A 7,457-nucleotide genomic window follows, 5' to 3' on the forward strand; every position below is an offset into this window, starting at 1 on the left:
TCTTGAATCAACTGGGAAGGAGAACATCATCACTTTAGTACTGCAAGTAGTAGACCAGAACAAGACCCATCATTTAAACATTTTGGATCAACTGGGAAGGAGAACATCATCACTTTAGTACTGCAAGTAGTAGACTAGAACAAGACCCATCATTTAAACATCTTGAATCAACTGGGAAGGCGAACATCATCACTTTAGTACTGCAAGTAGTAGACTAGAACAAGACCCATCATTTAAACATCTTGGATCAACTGGGAAGGAGAACATCATCACTTTAGTACTGCAAGTAGTAGAATAGAACAAGACCAATCATTTAAACATCTTGGATCAACTGGGAAGGAGAACATCATCACTTTAGTACTGCAAGTAGTAGAATAGAACAAGACCAATCATTTAAACATCTTGGATCAACTGGGAAGGAGAACATCATCACTTTAGTACTGCAAGTAGTGGACCAGAACAAGACCAATCATTTAAACATCTTGGATCAACTGGGAAGGAGAACATCATCACTTTAGTACTGCAAGTAGTAGACCAGAACAAGACCCATCATTTAAACATCTTGGATCAACTGGGAAGGAGAACATTATCACTTTAGTACTGCAAGTAGTAGACCAGAACAAGACCCATCATTTAAACATCTTGGATCAACTGGGAAGGAGAACATCATCACTTTAGTACTGCAAGTAGTAGACCAGAACAAGACCCATCATTTAAACATCTTGGATTAACTGGGAAGGAGGACATCATCACTTTAGTACTGCAAGTAGTAGACCAGAAAAAGACCCATCATTTAAACATCTTGAATCAACTGGGAAGGAGAACATCATCACTTTAGTACTGCAAGTAGTAGACTAGAACAAGACCCATCATTTAAACATCTTGGATTAACTGGGAAGGAGAACATCATCACTTTAGTACTGCAAGTAGTAGACCAGAACAAGACCCATCATTTAAACATCTTGAATCAACTGGGAAGGAGAACATCATCACTTTAGTACTGCAAGTAGTAGACCAGAACAAGACCCATCATTTAAACATCTTGGATCAACTGGGAAGGAGAACATCATCACTTTAGTACTGCAAGTAGTAGACCAGAACAAGACCCATCATTTAAATATCTTGGATCAACTGGGAAGGAGAACATCATCACTTTAGTACTGCAAGTAGTAGACTAGAACAAGACCAATCATTTAAACATCTTGGATCAACTGGGAAGGAGAACATCATCACTTTAGTACTGCAAGTAGTAGACTAGAACAAGACCCATCATTTAAACATCTTGGATCAACTGGGAAGGAGAACATCATCACTTTAGTACTGCAAGTAGTAGACTAGAACAAGACCCATCATTTAAACATCTTGGATCAACTGGGAAGGAGAACATCATCACTTTAGTACTGCAAGTAGTAGACCAGAACAAGACCCATCATTTAAACATCTTGGATCAACTGGGAAGGAGAACATCATCACTTTAGTACTGCAAGTAGTAGACCAGAACAAGACCCATCATTTAAACATCTTGGATCAACTGGGAAGAAGAACATCATCACTTTAGTACTGCAAGTAGTAGACTAGAACAAGACCAATCATTTAAACATCTTGGATCAACTGGGAAGGAGAACATCATCACTTTAGTACTGCAAGTAGTAGACTAGAACAAGACCCATCATTTAAACATCTTGGATCAACTGGGAAGGAGAACATCATCACTTTAGTACTGCAAGTAGTAGACCAGAACAAGACCCATCATTTAAACATCTTGGATCAACTGGGAAGGAGAACATCATCACTTTAGTACTGCAAGTAGTAGACCAGAACAAGACCCATCATTTAAACATCTTGGATCAACTGGGAAGAAGAACATCATCACTTTAGTACTGCAAGTAGTAGACTAGAACAAGACCAATCATTTAAACATCTTGGATCAACTGGGAAGGAGAACATCATCACTTTAGTACTGCAAGTAGTAGACTAGAACAAGACCCATCATTTAAACATCTTGGATCAACTGGGAAGGAGAACATCATCACTTTAGTACTGCAAGTAGTAGACTAGAACAAGACCAATCATTTAAACATCTTGGATCAACTGGGAAGGAGAACATCATCACTTTAGTACTGCAAGTAGTAGACCAGAACAAGACCCATCATTTAAACATCTTGGATCAACTGGGAAGGAGAACATCATCACTTTAGTACTGCAAGTAGTAGACCAGAACAAGACCCATCATTTGCTCATGTTAATGGTTGTGTTTAGTGATAGTTTTATTTTCTAGATTTTTCTTTGCTTCTTTAATTTCCTATAGAAGGTGATTGCTTGTGTTTTCGTTGGATTTAACACGACTCTCCACTTGTTGCTCCATGTTGAGACGTTATTTAGTGATTCTTGTACGCGAGACATGGCTATCACTCAAGGTTTCTGAGGGTGCTCCAGATAGCGACATGTCGCCCTGCGTATTGTGAATTGTGTGTGTATGTTAGATTTGGAAAAGGTATGTCACTGACGAAAATTATGTATAGAAGTGGAGACTGACTGATCCTTGGGGCACTTCTGCAGTTATATTAAATGATTTGGATATAGTTTTATTGACTTTTACTTGTGCTGTTCTATTGGTTAAGAAATTTGAAATCCATTTAACTATCGTGGGATTTATTTGCAGGTGATTTAGTTTGTATTTGATGGCATTATGCCATACGCTGTCGAATGCTTTTTTGACATCTAGGAATACCCCGATGGTTACTTGATTGTTATTGAAAGCTTTGTAGATTGATTCGGTGAGTCGTGTGAGGTGATCTGTTGTTTGCCTATTTTTTCTGGAGGCATTTTGAAATTCTGGAAGGATGTTATTCGATTCGCAAAAATGGAGGAGACGGTTGGAGATAATTCTCTCCATCAGTTTGCAGTTAACTGTTTACCGGCAATAACGTATTTAATGGCGTTTATGTTTCTAATACGCTATTAAGCTCAACATAATTAAAAGTGTTTTCCTCCTGATTTTCGTTTGTATTCAATGTACGGTGCATTACGTTGCAGTGTCCAACAGCAGTCAGCAAGCATTGACGGATTCTAGTTGCCCTGATGTCGTTTTTACATTGTAGCAATGTCCTGGTGAAACCTTTCACCGTGTTCGTCACTGACAACACCGAGATTTGCGAGGAAGAAACCCAAGTGTGAGTGGAGGAAATGAACCTTGAGTGACATGTTGCACTTTATTGTTTTGTATGCTTTTAGAAGTTTGCCTACCAACTGAATGTAATGTGGGGTTCTGTAATTGCCAAGAAAAGTGTCTACAACGTTTTTGAAGGCTTTCCAGGTAATCTTTTCCGGCCCAACTAACAGATCTTCGAACCGCTTGTCACTCATAACATGTCTGATCTGAGGGCCAACAAAAATGCCCTTTTTTATCTTGGCCTCAGTTATTCTTGGGAACATGTGTCTTAAATAACGGAAACCTTCGTCTTCGTTGTTCATTGCTTTCACGAAATTTTTCATAAGTCCCAATTTTATGTGAAGAGGAAGCAAAAAAATCTTTGCTGGGTCAACAAGCGGTTCATGCGCCACATTTTTCTATCATGGAACTAACATTTTACGGAGTGGCCAGCTCTGTCTATAATAATGTGACTCTTTGGCACGACTGTCCCATTCACAGATGAAAAAACAGTACTTTGTATAGCCGAACTGCAGTCCCACTAACAGAGCAACGACTTTCAGATCTCCACAGACATGCCAGTTGTACTTGCTGTACTGGATGTGCTTCAGCAACATTTCCATGTTCTCGTTGGTTTCTTTCATGTGTGTGCTGCATAGCTAACAGGTATTGAAGGGTGAACGTTGCCATTGTGTAACAGAACAGCTTTGAGGCTCAACACTGATGAATCAATAAAGAGACGCCACTCTTGCGGGTCATGGTCACAACCCAAAGCAGAGAACAATCGTTCGATGTCAACACAGAAACAGAGACTCAACCTGTGCAGAAAATTTGGTTATATCATCTTGGCGGCTTCGAAAAACCAAAATTTTCGCACCTGGTGACAGAAAACACCATTCATGCAGTCTCGAACCCAGCAATTCAGCTTTTGCTTTTGACAGACCCAAATCTATGACTAGATCGTTTAATTCTGACTGTGTTATGAGATGTGGATCGCCTGAGGAACACTTTTCAAAATTCGGATCAATGTCACTGCGATTTCCCTGTATTGCAGTTTCTTCATTTGGTTTGTCTAAGGTCCATTCCTCTGGTGGTTTCGGAATTGGAAGACTGTCGTCATGTGGCACGGGTCTCATTGCTGAAGGCAGATTAGGGTATTCAATTGACTTCTTGTTTTTGGCAGAGAAAACAGACACATTAATCAAACAGTAGTAACAGTCCGCCACATGGTCTTTCTGTTCTCGCCATATCATCAGGACAGCAAACGGCATTGTCTTTCGAGTGCTTCTGAGTCAATTTCTCAGACAGACAGCACATGTCGCACAGCAAATGTGAGGCACCCATTCCTGGTCTTGATCATCAATTTTACAGCCGAAGTACAGACGATATGCTTTCTTCACAAGAGCAGTCATTGAGCGTCTCTGATGAACAAGCGTATACTCGCCACAAATATAGCAGAATGTATCGCGGCTGTTACGACATTGACGAGACATATTTACCGACACCAATCGTCCTGTAAAACGTCTATAACATCTAACTTACTTGTTACAGTGCTACTGAAGCAATGCTATATTCTGAAACAATACGTACACACTATAAGGTCTATATTAATCCAATGAGCAGCATCTGTGTATGCAAGCCATTTTATAGCCTGCTGAGACAGTGTCAAGCAGGCTCCGATCTGCCCAGGCATGCCTGGGATGTATACTCCACAGAACAGCTTCCAACCTGGTCTGATTTCATGCCTGTACATGCCCAGACTGCACAAAACATTGTTCATGGGTCTCTTACAGAAAAGAAAATTTTTGGACACAAATATAAGAAAAAACATGACAAAACTGAAGATTTCGAGGAAACGGTACGTAATGGGCAAATATGGATGTAATTTTCGTAATCAGCAGCCAAAAATCTAAAAGGAACACACAACAGTGTTCAAGAAGCAAAAACTTTGTTGTGCAGTGTAATTCATCTGTTTGAAATATTTACAGAACACCGACATGTTAATGCTTCTCCATTCTCATCCTCTTTCAAACAACCTCCAAAAACAATCTTTTTAAAACCACTATTTCATATTGTTAATCTATTAATATTATTTTCATTTTCTGAAGTGGTTCTCCTCTACTTAACACTGCATCTAAGAAACAACTTAAATGTATAATATAATTCTTTACCTAATTCTCTGGACAAAAGTATTGAAGCCAGAATCTGTTTGTTCTTCAGCTTTTAACATTCTAACTTTCATTTTAATTGACGACCTGTTCCTTATGTATATTCCAATTTCTTATTTAAATCACTGGTGATCTCTTCCTCAACAAGAACAACTTCATCATATAAGATCAGGGAAAGTATGTGTAAAAAGAGTATACCTTTTAAAACACTCAACCAGCTACAGTATGCTTTACTATAATTCGGCATTTTAAAGCACACAAAACCATTTTTCATCATCTGTGAGAAAAAAATTAGCCCTCATAAAACCATATTATTCAGTAAACTCTACAAAACCACCAAATATCATCTGTGTCAATCACTAGAAACTGAGAGAGAGACCTACATATATATATAGTTCACATTTATGTCAGGCCAAAGACTTTGTGCAGTATCCCACAATCCTTACGTTACCTACTTTAACGCATATTTCAGATAAACGTATTGAATGGAGTTCAACCACTAACCTGTACGAAATTGTAGAAATCTCTGGGATGATATTTTTGTAACTATATTAATTACTTTTTATACATTTTACTGACTGTCAATAAAAACTTGATGAAATTTGATGCCATATATGGCATACTGTTCATATTAATAAATATTATGCAACGCGTGTAACGTTGTTTGGTTTGGATTTAGCGCAAAACTACACGAGGGCTATCTGCGTTAGCCGTCCCCAATTTAGCAGTGTAAGGCAAGAGGGAGGGCAGCTAGTCATCACCACCCACCGCGAACTCTTGGGCTACTCTTTTACCAACGAATAGTGGAATTGACCGTCGCTTTAAAACGCCCCCACAGCTGAAAGGGCGAGTGTGTTTGGTGTGACGGGGATTCGAACCCGTGACCCTCGGATTACAAGTCGAACGCCTTAACCCACCTGGTCATGCGCCATATTCAGAAACAAACAAACAAGCCTTAACAACCTTACCAAGCCGGGCTGTATAACGTTGTTGTTTTTCCAAAAATCTGTATTGGAGTAATTAAGAATTTTCACTATACAATTTTTCCTATACAGTAATGTTCACCTTTTACAAAAAAACAACAACAAACAAACCGAAATGTTTATAAAGTATAATAAGGAAAAAAATGAGGTATCATAAATTTGTCAGTATAATTTTCTGATGAAAAAAGATGTTTTTGGAATTAGTTTTCTCTTGGCCCCCCAAACTGGCCTCTTGGATATTTGAAACAAAATATGTAAAATCGGATAAAGTAGTTATTCAAAAAAAATTACGATTTCGCTATAGCATCTGAGGTACAACAATAAAGAGTTGATATCTTATTGATTTTTAAAAATTGATGTTGAATTTTTATTTTAGTGCAGTTTGGCTTACGCTTTGGATTTTTTTTACATTAGAGCTAAATATTCAAAATAAGCATATTCAATGTTTCAAAATCTAGTGTTTGTTTGTTTGTTTTTTGAATTTCGCGCAAAGCTACTCGAGGGCTATCTGCACTAGGCATCCCTAATTTTGCAGTGTAAGACTAGAGAGAAAGCAGCTAGTCATCACCACCCACCGCCAACTCTTGGGCTACTCTTTTACCAACGAATAGTGGGATTGACCGTCACATTATAACGCCCCAACCGGTGAAAGGGCAAGCATGTTTGGTGCGACGGGGGTGCGAATCCGCGACCCTCAGATTATGAGTCGCACGCCTTAACCCACCTGGCCATGCCGGGCCGCCAAAATCTAGTGAAAAGCCTTTCTAGCAGCAAAGGGGGAGGGACCAACTCCATATTAATGCCTATGGTTTTGGAATGAGATGTTCAATAAGCACATATGGATGTGAAGGTCGGGTGTCCACACACACATGTAGTGTATGTTTCAAACGCACAGAACTAGAATTCCAAATAATAGGAATAAATACTATAGACTTATGTTGTACTTTATTATTATTGGAAAAAGCGATATCTTGAAGAAAATAAAAGAAATTGTGATTTTTTTCATACCGAAAAGAAATTATATATATCTTAACGTGATATTTATAAGTATTTAATGTTCAGTTAATTTTGGGGCTATCAGTTAGTCTGCCCTCTTGTGAATTATTTGTTTTGGTATTAAACTAAATGTATATATATGCATAGGTGTATGTACGC

Source organism: Tachypleus tridentatus, chromosome 3, assembly GCF_004210375.1.
Source record: "Tachypleus tridentatus isolate NWPU-2018 chromosome 3, ASM421037v1, whole genome shotgun sequence".
Taxonomy (NCBI): domain Eukaryota; kingdom Metazoa; phylum Arthropoda; class Merostomata; order Xiphosura; family Limulidae; genus Tachypleus; species Tachypleus tridentatus.